At 41.4% G+C, this 11,246-nt stretch overlaps 1 long non-coding RNA gene across 1 annotated transcript; it reads right to left on the bottom strand.

Moving 5' to 3' along the window:
• Positions 1 to 3,783: 3,783 nt before the first annotated feature.
• LOC125551625 lies at positions 3,784 to 6,347 on the bottom strand. Its single transcript, XR_007302954.1, has 3 exons — positions 5,935 to 6,347; positions 4,422 to 5,580; positions 3,784 to 4,346 (listed from the first exon to the last, which is right to left on the bottom strand). It is a non-coding gene; the product is annotated as an uncharacterized LOC125551625 (long non-coding RNA).
• Positions 6,348 to 11,246: the final 4,899 nt, after the last annotated feature.

Raw genomic sequence — 11,246 nt, 5'->3', positions numbered from 1 at the left:
TTCCACCAACATTGCCCAAATGGGGCTTGCGATATACCGTTGGAAAGCTATGGACACCAATATCATGACCCAACTTAAATTTTTTGGCAAAATATAAGCGGTTTAAGAGCAGTTTTGAAAACCGTTTTTTCGCACAAAAAACGTGAATCGTATTTTCGATCGCATTTCTAAACCGCTTATCGGAATGAGGCATATAATATGGCATTGGAAAGCTACTGCAAAACCGCTCCTTCCACATGTTAAAAGGTTTCTCTAATTCCCTATGGTTAAAGAATAATGTGAAAAAACGTAAAATTTCGTAAACCGAACAGCTGAGTTCGTTTTTTCGATGTCGTTTCTAAACGGCTAATCCAATGGAGGCATATGATATGGCGTTGGAAAGCTTATGAAAATGCGCTACTTTTTCATCTTGAAAGTTTTTTTTTCTAATTTTGAATGGTTTAAGAGTAATTTAGAAAATGGTCAAAGTCCTACCGAGTACGTAATTTCGAGCTAATTTTTTAACCGTGCGTACGAATGCAGCAAATGATATGGCGTTGGAAAGCTTGAACTAATGCGAAACTGTTTTGTATATATTGTTTCTCCTAATTCCTTACGGTTTTAAGTCAATTTGGAAAATGGATAAAAACATATTTTCCCCGTAATTTCTACAAACTTTATCGGAATGAGGCAAATAATATACCTCTGAAAAGCTACGGAAAATGTGAAACTTTTCCATGTTGATGGTTTTCTCTGATTCCTAGCCATTTTCCTGTAATTTCGAAAACGGCGAGATCATTCATTCTGCCTTTATCGCGAAACAGATTCTTCGAAAATGCACCGCGTGAAGAACCTGAACTTCTCGGCGCGTGTACCTGAACTTCACTCTGTTTTTCACGTGATTTTTTTTCTCGTAGGTCTCCATCCACTGCTCGTAACTCTCCATCCACTCACCGGAATTGAGCAAGTGATATACCATTAGAAAGCTGTTGTAAGCACATAACTTTCCCGTGTTGATCGATTTTTCATACTCGCGATGGTTTTAAAAGTTTTTCATCTGAAATTCATTTAGCGTAGTAGTTGAACTTCATGCTATTTTCACGTTGAACTTCTGTGACGTATTTTCGTTTGTAATTTTCTCATCCATTTGTTAGTGTTACACAAATGATACTCCTTTTGTACAATCCCCTCTCACAATAATTTTTTTAACTTTCTTTGACCGAGGAGTTGCACTTATAACAACACAACTTTTAGTCTTTGCTTTTTTATTCTTTTTTTAATACAAAATGCACACCGTGTAGTACGTGAACTTCTGGCAGTTATCAATCGAACTTCTCTCGGTTATGTGAAAATATCTGAGTTTTTTATAAATATTTATCTGAATTTCTTAATCCTTTTTTATAAAATTTTGAAGCGCTCTATTTTTAAAAGTTGAACTTCCTGTTTTTTATTTTTGAACTTCTTGTTTCCAATCTTTAATAACGAGGAAAATCTGAGTTTTCTATGATCATCGAACTTCTTCATCTTTTTAATGTGGAGTTCCTGATTTTATTTCTTTAATCATTTTATGAAATTTTGAAGCACTCTATTTTTAAAAGTTGAACTTCTTGTTGTTTTATTTTTGAACTTCTTTTTTTCATTCTTTAATAACGGGAAAAATCTAAGTTTTCTATAATCATCGCACTTCCCGCTGTTTTCACTTGAACTTCTACCATGTTTTTTTGTTCGTAATTTCTCACCCGTTCATCATAGTTGCACAACTGATATATAGTGCCGGTTGCCTCTCTCATAAGAAGTTTTTGAACTTCACCGTGGTGACCACCTGAACTTCCAACAGTGAAATTTTTATACTTTAACTTTTTATTCTATTTTCTCATATGAAAACACACACCATGTAGCACATGAACTTCTGGCCGTTTTCAATTTGAACTTCTCTCTATTTCTCTCTATTTCGCTCATATGAAAACACACACCATGCAGCTCTAACTTTTTTATTTGAATTTTGTGTGTTTTTTAGAAATGTGAAAACTGGAGTTTTTTAGGAACATCAAACTTCTTTGTTATTCCAATTGAACTTATTTGTTTTATTGTTTAGTAAGTGGAAAAATCTGATTCGTTTAAATAAATATCAAACTGCTCTGTTTTTTCAATTGAAATTCTTGGTTTTATTCATTACTAACAAGAATCCTGGGTTTTTTATATGCATTGAATTGCTCCATTTTTTAAAAGTGAACTTGGTTGTAATCTTTAGCATCGGTGGAAATCTGAAATTTTTATAAACATCAAACAACTTCAATTTTTAATTAGGACTTCTTGGTGTTATTCATTAGTAACGGAGAAAGTCCTTGCTATGTAATAAACATCTAACCGCTCACTTATTTAAATTTGAACTTCTAGATATTAAAGAGAAGGATCAAATCCATGTCTACAAACTTTTTCAACTGCTCGATTTCGGAATAAACATGTTTTATCTTCTATGTCTTTTAAATATGCCCATAATGACGTTGGTTTTTTGTTTTTAAACTTGTGAATCCTAGGTTTTAATATACTTTGAACTTCTATGTTATTTTAATTTGAACTTCACATTTTTGTATTTTTGAGTAATGAATTGTTTCTTATTTTTAATAAACATCGAATTTGACTATTTTTGAATTTAGAACTTCATGGTTGATAATTTAATAAACATCAAGCCACTTCGTTAGTTTCGTTTGAACTTCTTCTATATTTTTAAACAAAACATTTCTATTTAAACATTTTTTAGTTCTTCCTTTTTTTGAACTTCTTTATTTTATTCTTTCGTAATGAGATTTTATTTTAGTTTTTTATAAACTTTGAACTTCTCTATTATTTTAATTTGAACTTCTAAGTTTTATTATTAGGAAAAAGTGTTTTTAAATAAGCATCAAACATCTTTTAAAAATTGAAGTTCATACTTTTATTAATTTTAATTTGAACTTCTCGATTTTATTTCTTTGGTAACAAGGAAATCTAAGTTTTAATAAATGTTGAACTACTCTATTTTTGTATTTTGTATTTCTTGGATAATTTCTTTTAGTAACGGAAACATTCTATTTTTCTAATAAATATTGAACCGGTCTGTAATTTAAATTTGAACTCTAGAGTTTTTTATTTACAAACAGTGAAAATCCCTTTTTATAAATTTTAATTTGCTCTATTTTTTGTTTGAACTTCTCACTTTTTGTTATTTAGTAACAAAACAATTTTGAGATGTTTTAAACATCGAACTACCCCATTAATTTAATTTGAACTTCTCAACATTTTTACTATGTATTATTTATTTTATAAATGTGGACAATAAAACCAATGTGTTTGTCCCGATAATGAATTTCATGAGTTTATTTTTAAGTTGAACACTTACGATTTTATTTCTTTTTCATGCATATCTAGGTCTTTCATATAAGTTTGTGTGTGAAATTCCTTAGTTTTTTTTGTTTTCAAGAGAGAGGGTCTATATTTTTATATCGAGACAAAATAGGTGGGAGGAGAGTACTAGAAATTTTTGGATTTATTTTTAACATTTTTGAGCTTCCATATTTGAACAATTTGAACTTGTCATTATTTTCCCTACGAAAATACTTGGGTTTGTCTCTTTTTTGTATCTTTTTTTGTTTTGTTTTTGTTTTTGTGAACACAATTTGTTTTTGAGACACACGCCACTCACTGCACGAAAGTTCAACATCCACGGACCTTGGCCAGTCGCATTTTTTTGTGCTCCCCTAAGTGCACACAACAATCATCAACTACCATATACATGAACTTCAATGGTTGACAAACATGAACTTGTTACTTATTTGTCACTGTAAATATCAATGACAAAAGTGTGAGCTTTTTCTTTCTTCCTTTTCCTTTTTAATCCTCCCGAACTTACATTATTGTAGATATTTTCACTCTGTTTCTCAATGCACTCCTACAACTAGTTGGAGCTTCTCAATAATACAGTATAAACTAACATACTTGAACTTCTCGGACACAACATTTTGACCTTCACAAAAACAAATAAAAAATCAAAAAAATTACACAGTTGTACAAGCACAACAATAAGTCAATTTTCTCATTCACTAAATTTCATAACGAGCCATCACCTATCCCAACACCGATCTCCATGGCAGTAACACCGTCGCATTCAGACGACGTGAAGCTCTTGTGCAACACAAAGTCAGGTTAGCAGCATGGCTGCCTTCCAAACCTGTAAACCAACAATAGAAAACAATGGACCACAAATGAAAGAAGGGCGATACATAGTAGGAAATCCGACACTGAATGCTCTCCAGCAAGAAGACCGACGCTCCGGAGCAAAGAGGTGACGCCATGCTGCACGGTGAGGACATGATCCTCGTCCCTTCTCCCTGCAAACCAAGGAACATCAATCAAATTCGTAACACACCAACAACGGAAATATAGCCACAAAACAAACACCTTACAGTGTCTCTTCATTCTCCGATTGAGAACGAGATCACCGTCGTCATCCATGGCGACAACATCCGACAAGCCACCTTCTCAATAAAACCAAGATTCAAGTCTTGAAAGCAAACAATCCGTCATCTACGGCAAGAATAATGCAAAATGGAGTTTGTACCAGTATTCACATACTATTTTCTCTGCATCTATTCTGTACCTGTATGGGAAGATGAGTACTATAAGAGTAACATGTGTTTGTACGTGTATGGTAAGATGAGTACCACAGAAGTAACATCCATAATTTCTATATAATGCACGCAGGTTCACATTCAAAATAATATCTTTTTTGTAGTCTGCTTTTCTGTTGATGCAATACTTCATTTTTTCACCTGGATTTGATTAATGCCAAGATGGTGGGTGTCGTTTCTCAATAAAGTTTCTTCAGAAGTTCAAATCTTCCCAAACTGAAGAACAAAAGCATTCTGCACAGACAGGGGTGTTGCTGGGGATTGAGACGCTTGTAGACGAAGGTAGAGGATGCGGGTATACAACATGGGAAGGTGCCGCCGCTGTGCAGAGACTACAGGAGGTGGCAGATGTAGTGGGGGCAGGCGGCGCTAGTTTGTGGAGGGAGCTATCGGGTTGTATGAGGAGGTGGTGGTTGGCGGCCCACCGACAGCGGTGGAGTGTAGCTACGCCGGCGCTTGGAGGGTCATGGCCGCTGCTGGTCACGGCAGCAAGTAGAGGAAGGTCACGATAACATGTGGAGTAAGGTTGCATGGAGGCAGGATCCCAGCGGCTTGCGACGCGGGTTTGGTGGTTGTCGTGCGGCCAGAGAATCCCCACCCACACATTCATCTTATGGGAAAGCTTTTCAAATATTAGATTAGCAGCATCACATCCAGACAAAAACTTGGCCATTAAATCGGTTAGTACACAAGATTAATACCTGTTTGAACAAGTTGACACAAGGCAGATGATGCACTACCTCCACTAAGAACTAATTAGAGAGAGAGAAAGAAGTGCTAAGAACATGCAGATGTATGGTTCTTGGTGGCACCACGAATCACTTTTTAAGTGAGTAATGCATGGGCCAGCAGCTGTACTGACAAGCAGTGGCTGATTAGCTGTAGCGGCAGCGGTGTTGCTGCACATATGGAGCGCCGTCAGCTTCGAACAAACCTGCAATTTTCACAACTTTTTGTAAACAAACTGTAGTTCAACTATGCTCAAACTAATTTCATCCATCACATCCAAGTGCATTTTTCAGAAAGCAAATATACAGAAAAAAAATTTGCAAGCAATTTTCTTTCAAATTCAAAGAAGTTCAAATCCTCCCTGAGAGAGTTGGGTGAACAGAGGAAAGATCTCGGCCTCGTCGGAGCATCCTGGAAGTGGGGTTGAATGTCCTGGTGCCGCATCGTTGAACGGCCCGAGGCAGTGGGGTTGAACGGCTTTGTGTGCTGCCGCGGACACGGAAGGAGGTGAGGGAAGGGGTGGGACGCCGGAGGTAGAGAAGGAGAAGAGGATGCTCACCGGAGGGGAGAGTTGCGGGGTTGACCGGATCCGCGTCGAAGCAAGCGGGAGGGGGGCGCCCAGGTTGATGGCGTTTGGGGTTGGATGGCGGCGGCGGTTACGGCGCAATGCCGCGCACGAAGGTCAAGGAGCAGGGGTGTTGTGCAGAGGAGGCCGGAGGTGGCAGCTGTGGCATGATTTGGGGAGGGAAACTATGGTGGTGGCACGACCGAGGAGGGAGACCGCGGTGGCGGGGCGATCTGGTGAGGGCGGCGGCTGTGGCGGGGCGATCTGGTGAGGGCGGCGGCTGTGCCGAGGCGATCTGCTGTGAGCCAATGGCAGCGCGGGCAGGGAGGCAGTGGTGAGATCGGGAGAGGTTAGGGGAGGGGAGTGGGATGTGGGGAGCGGGTGGGTGGTGTTTTTTCCCTTGTACCGATCGGGGTCTGGTGGGTTCCTCACGATCTACTGTCGGGCCCTTATATGGCCGATCGTGATCCAAATAACTATTCTGATCCTGGGATCAGAATAGTGCTATATATATAGGTGAGTAAAAAGTTATTCATTTCAAGAATGGGAATATGTGTGTGAATGAGAATATGTGCGTTTGGGATATATATATATATATATATATATATATATATATATATATATATATATATATAAGTTGCTTATGTTTTGCCGAAATGTCGATTTATTTCTGTTTCGGTGAATTTTGAGCAAACTCAATATGTCCTATTTTTAGGCAAGACCATGCCAAATTTATATATATATATATATATGACTTTGAAGCATGCATTATTTATTTAATAACCCTTTTGCTTGTTATACCGTGAAGTCGGTCATGAAGGCGAGTGGATGGAAGGTGGAGCGGTACATGCAATCCGCGGTGATGGACATGTATGCCAATAATCGGACTAGGATTAGATGTTCGTGTGCAAGATGCTAGGAAGGAGTCCTTTTGGACCCTTTTGATCATGGCACTTTGAAGGCGCACCTGCTGATGAATGGTTTCATGGATGGCTATACTCAGTGGCTAAGTGAATAAGATGATGATGAGGACGTCCACATGGCAGGGAATAACGACATGGGGCCAGACGAAGAGATGACCGATCGACATGAAGACGATGGCGCCGGACATGTCGGCGGGAAAGAGTTCGGAAATGACGGCATCGGAGAAGATTCCAGACACGACGAAGAAGAGTCCGGACATGGCGGAGTAGAGGCGGCGGTCACGCCGCAGTCTTCGATGCTAGTAAGTGCAATCGTGCAGGACCCTCATGTTCAAGACCTCCTTCGCAAGAGTGCGACTAGCGAGAGAGCTGCTTCTAGAGAGGAGGCCAAGCTGGCGCAATTTGAAGTAGACTCGAGGACTCCATTGTATGACGGTTGCGATCCTGAGGTGACCCGCTTGAGTTTCATGCTCGAACTTCTAAAGACGAAGGCCAAAAACAAATGGACAGATAAAAGCCTCAATGAGCATTTGAAATATCTACATAATAAAGTTCTTCCCACGGGGAACCTGTGTCCTACAAGTGTCGAGGAGGCCAAGAAAATCGTTTGCCCTTTTGATTTGCCGCACATTAGGTACCACGCATGCATCGACGGTTGCGTCATTTATCGGGGTGAGCATGCGGAAAAAACCAGCTGTCCAGTGTGCAATGCTTCTCGATACAAGAAGGCAAGAAAGAAACCTCCTCAGAAAGTTGTACGGTACTTTCCGATCACTCCCCGTCTGCAGCGGTATTTTGTAGATCCTAAGGAAGCAAAGCTCAAGCGCTGGCACACGGAGAGGAAGAAACCTGATGATGGAGATGATCCGAGGCTGAGACACCTCATAGATGGTAGCCAGTGGAGAGCATTCAACGCCATATATGGATTTGCTGCAGAAGATCCAAGGAACATCGTGCTTGGTGCGAGTACCGATGGCATGAATCCGTTTGGAAACCAGAACACGAACCAGAGCACATGGCCCGTGTTTGTATGGATGTACAACCTCCCCCATGGAAGTGCATGAAGACAAAGTACATAGACATGAGCATGCTGATTCAAGGGCCGAAACAACCGGGAAATAGTATTAACCTGTATATGGGGCTTCTGCAAGAGGAGCTAGACACGTTATGGAAAACACCGGCATGGACATGGGCCGCCAGCAAAGGAGAATATTTCCATATGAGAGTCACGCTGATGATGATGGCGCATGACTATCTCGGTTACGAGGTGCATGGATGATACAACGTCTCAGCAGCTTACTTCAATGAAAGATGGCGGGTCCGGGAAAATCATATACATGGGACATCATAGATGGATCGAGAAGGATGACCCGTGGAGAAAGCATGGAGAACTATTCAATGGGTTGGCTGAGCTTCGAGGACCTCCATGTAAGAGGAGCAGCGCCGAAATCAATGAGCTGTTGAGAAACTGGGAACAATGCCCTGCGCCGGGAAAGATCAAAAAGGCGCCGGAGCAGCTGCTGAAGGTATGGAAAACGAGGTATGTTTTCTGGGACTTGGAGTTCTGGCCCAATCACGACACGCCTCGTTGCCTTGATCAAATGCATATCACGAAGAATGTCCTCAAGAGCTTTCTTGGCACACTGATGAACATGCCGGAGAAGACCAAGGATGGGACGAAGGCAAGGAAAGACTTGGAAGAATTGAAGATCAGGAAAGATCTCCACTGTAAAAAGTTGATGGAGGGGACGGAGACAGAGATGGAGGAGGGGGGAAAGGGGCAGAAAAGTCAACAAGAATGAGGAGAATTATTTCCCCCTTCTTGCTTCACCTTAAGTGTGAAGGAGATCGATCAATTCATCAAGTGCCCTATGGGAATCAAAGTCAGTTCCGGTTACTGTGGGAAGATAAGCAGATTTCTAGACCCCAAGAAGAAAAGGATCAGCGGGATGAAGTCTCATGACTGTCACGTGATGATGACGCAGATACTACCGGTTGCCATTAGAGGGATAATGGAGAAGCACGTCCATGACACGCTTACTGGTCTCTGCAACTTCTTCGACCTTATATCTCGATAGTCCATAAGTGTGAAGCAGCTCCAAAGGCTACAGGAAGAGATTGTTGTCATACTATGTGAGCTTGAGATGTACTTCCCGCCCGCGTTCTATGACGTCATGGTGCATCTGTGTGTCCACATCATGGACGACATCATCGACCTCGGACCGACATTCCTTCACAACATGATGCCGTTCGAGTGGATGAATGGGGTCATCAAAGGATTCGTTCGTAACATGTCCCGTCCCGAAGGGAGCATCGTCTAGGGGTATCTGATGCATGAGTGTGTCTCCTTTTGCGAGAATTATATAAGCGTCGGAGACCCTGTTGTTGGTTTGCCCGTCAAGAACACGATGGGAAGCTCGAAGGAGATGGTCACAACAACGATGGGAGAGAATTGCACATGGGCTACTCGGATGGACAGAACGACTTTGGCAGGGCTAACTTAGTAGTGCCACAACACCTAGATGTGGTAGATGATTATGTGGCACAACACAAAGAAACCATCGCAAAGAAGTGTCGTGATAAGGGGATGCTCAATACGGACGACGAAGTTACTATAGAGCACAACGACACTTTCTTGCATTGGTTTAAAGAGCAAGTTCTTGAAAATCCCCCGAAAGAGGGCAGTTCGGACGGATTGCTCATACACGCCTTAGCACATGGCCCCGTGCGCAAGCTCGCGACCTATCAGTCCAACGATATCAATGGGTACACGTTGTACACGGAGGCCAAACACATGGACAGTGATTACCAGAACTCCGGGGTGTCAATTCAATGTGTGACCGATGCCAACGACACAATTGAAAGATTCTACGGAAGGGTCGAAGAGATCTGGGAGCTTGACTATGCTGGAATGCATGATGCGACAATGTTCCGTGTCAGATGGGCCAAGGACGTCGTAAGAGAAAACAATTATTTCACCACCATGTCTATACCCGACGCGAAGAGCACTCCCGTGAACGTTAACGTCATCGCCAAAAATGAGCCATGGGTACACACTAAGAACGTGACACAATGCTTCTTCATAACCGAAAAGGCCAATCCCAACCGTGTTGTCGTGAGGAGTGATATGTCTCCAACATATCTACTTTTCCAAACACTTTCTCCCTTTTTTTGGACTCTAACTTGCATGATTTGAATGGAACTAACCCGGACTGACGTTGTTTTCAACAGAATTGCCATGGTGATATTTTTGTGCAGAAATAAAAGTTCTCGGAATGACCTGAAAATCAACGGAGAATATTTTTGGAATATGTAAAAAATACTGGCAAAAGAATCAATGCAAGGGGGCCCACACCCTGTCCACGAGGGTGCAGAGCGCGCCCACCCCCCCTGGGGCGCGCCCCCTGATACGTCTCCAACGTATCTATAATTTTTGATTGTTCCATGCTATTATATTATCTGTTGTGGATGTTAATGGGCTTTATTTTACACTTTTATATTATTTTTGGGACTAACCTATTAACCGGAGGCCCAGCCCATATTGCTGCTTTTTTGCCTATTTCAGTGTTTTGCAGAAAAGGAATATCAAACAGAGTCCAAACAGAATGAAACCTTTGGGAACGTGATTTTTGGAACAAATGTGATCCAGAGGACTTGGAGTGGACGTCAAGAAATCAACGAGGCGGCCACGAGGCAGGGGGCACGCCCTCCCCCCTCGTGGGCCCCTCGTTGCTCCACCGACCTTCTTCTTCCTCCTATATATATATATTCATATACCCGCAAACATCCAGGAGCACCATGAAACCCTATTTCCACCCAAGAGATCCCATCTTGGGGCCTTTTCCGGAGCTCCGTCGGAGGGGGCATTGATCACGGAGGGCCTCTACATCAACTCCATGGCCCCTCGGATGATGTGTGAGTAGTTTACCTCAGACCTTCGGGTCCATAGCTAGTAGCTAGATGGCTTCTTCTCTCTCTCTTTGGATCTCAATACAAAGTTCTCCTCGATTCTCTTGGAGATCTATTCGATGTAATCTTCTTTTGCGGTGTGTTTGTCGAGATCCGATGAATTGTGGGTTTATGATCAAGTCTATCTATGAACAATATTTGAATCTTCTCTGAATTATTTTATGTATGATTGGTTTATCTTTGCAAGTCTCTTCGAATTATCAGTTTGGTTTGGCCTACTAGATTGATCTTTCTTGCAATGGGAGAAGTGCTTAGCTTTGGGTTCAATCTTGCGGTGCTCGATCCCAGTGACAAAAAGGGAAACGACACGTATTGTATTGTTGTCATTGAGGATAAAAAGATGGGTTTTATATCATATTGCATGAGTTTATCCCTCTACATCATGTCATCTTGCTTAATGTGTTACTCTGTTCT

Source organism: Triticum urartu, chromosome 4, assembly GCF_003073215.2.
Source record: "Triticum urartu cultivar G1812 chromosome 4, Tu2.1, whole genome shotgun sequence".
NCBI lineage: Eukaryota > Viridiplantae > Streptophyta > Magnoliopsida > Poales > Poaceae > Triticum > Triticum urartu.
The sequence above is the reverse complement of the archived record's forward strand: the minus strand, read 5'-3'. Positions and strand labels throughout refer to the sequence as shown.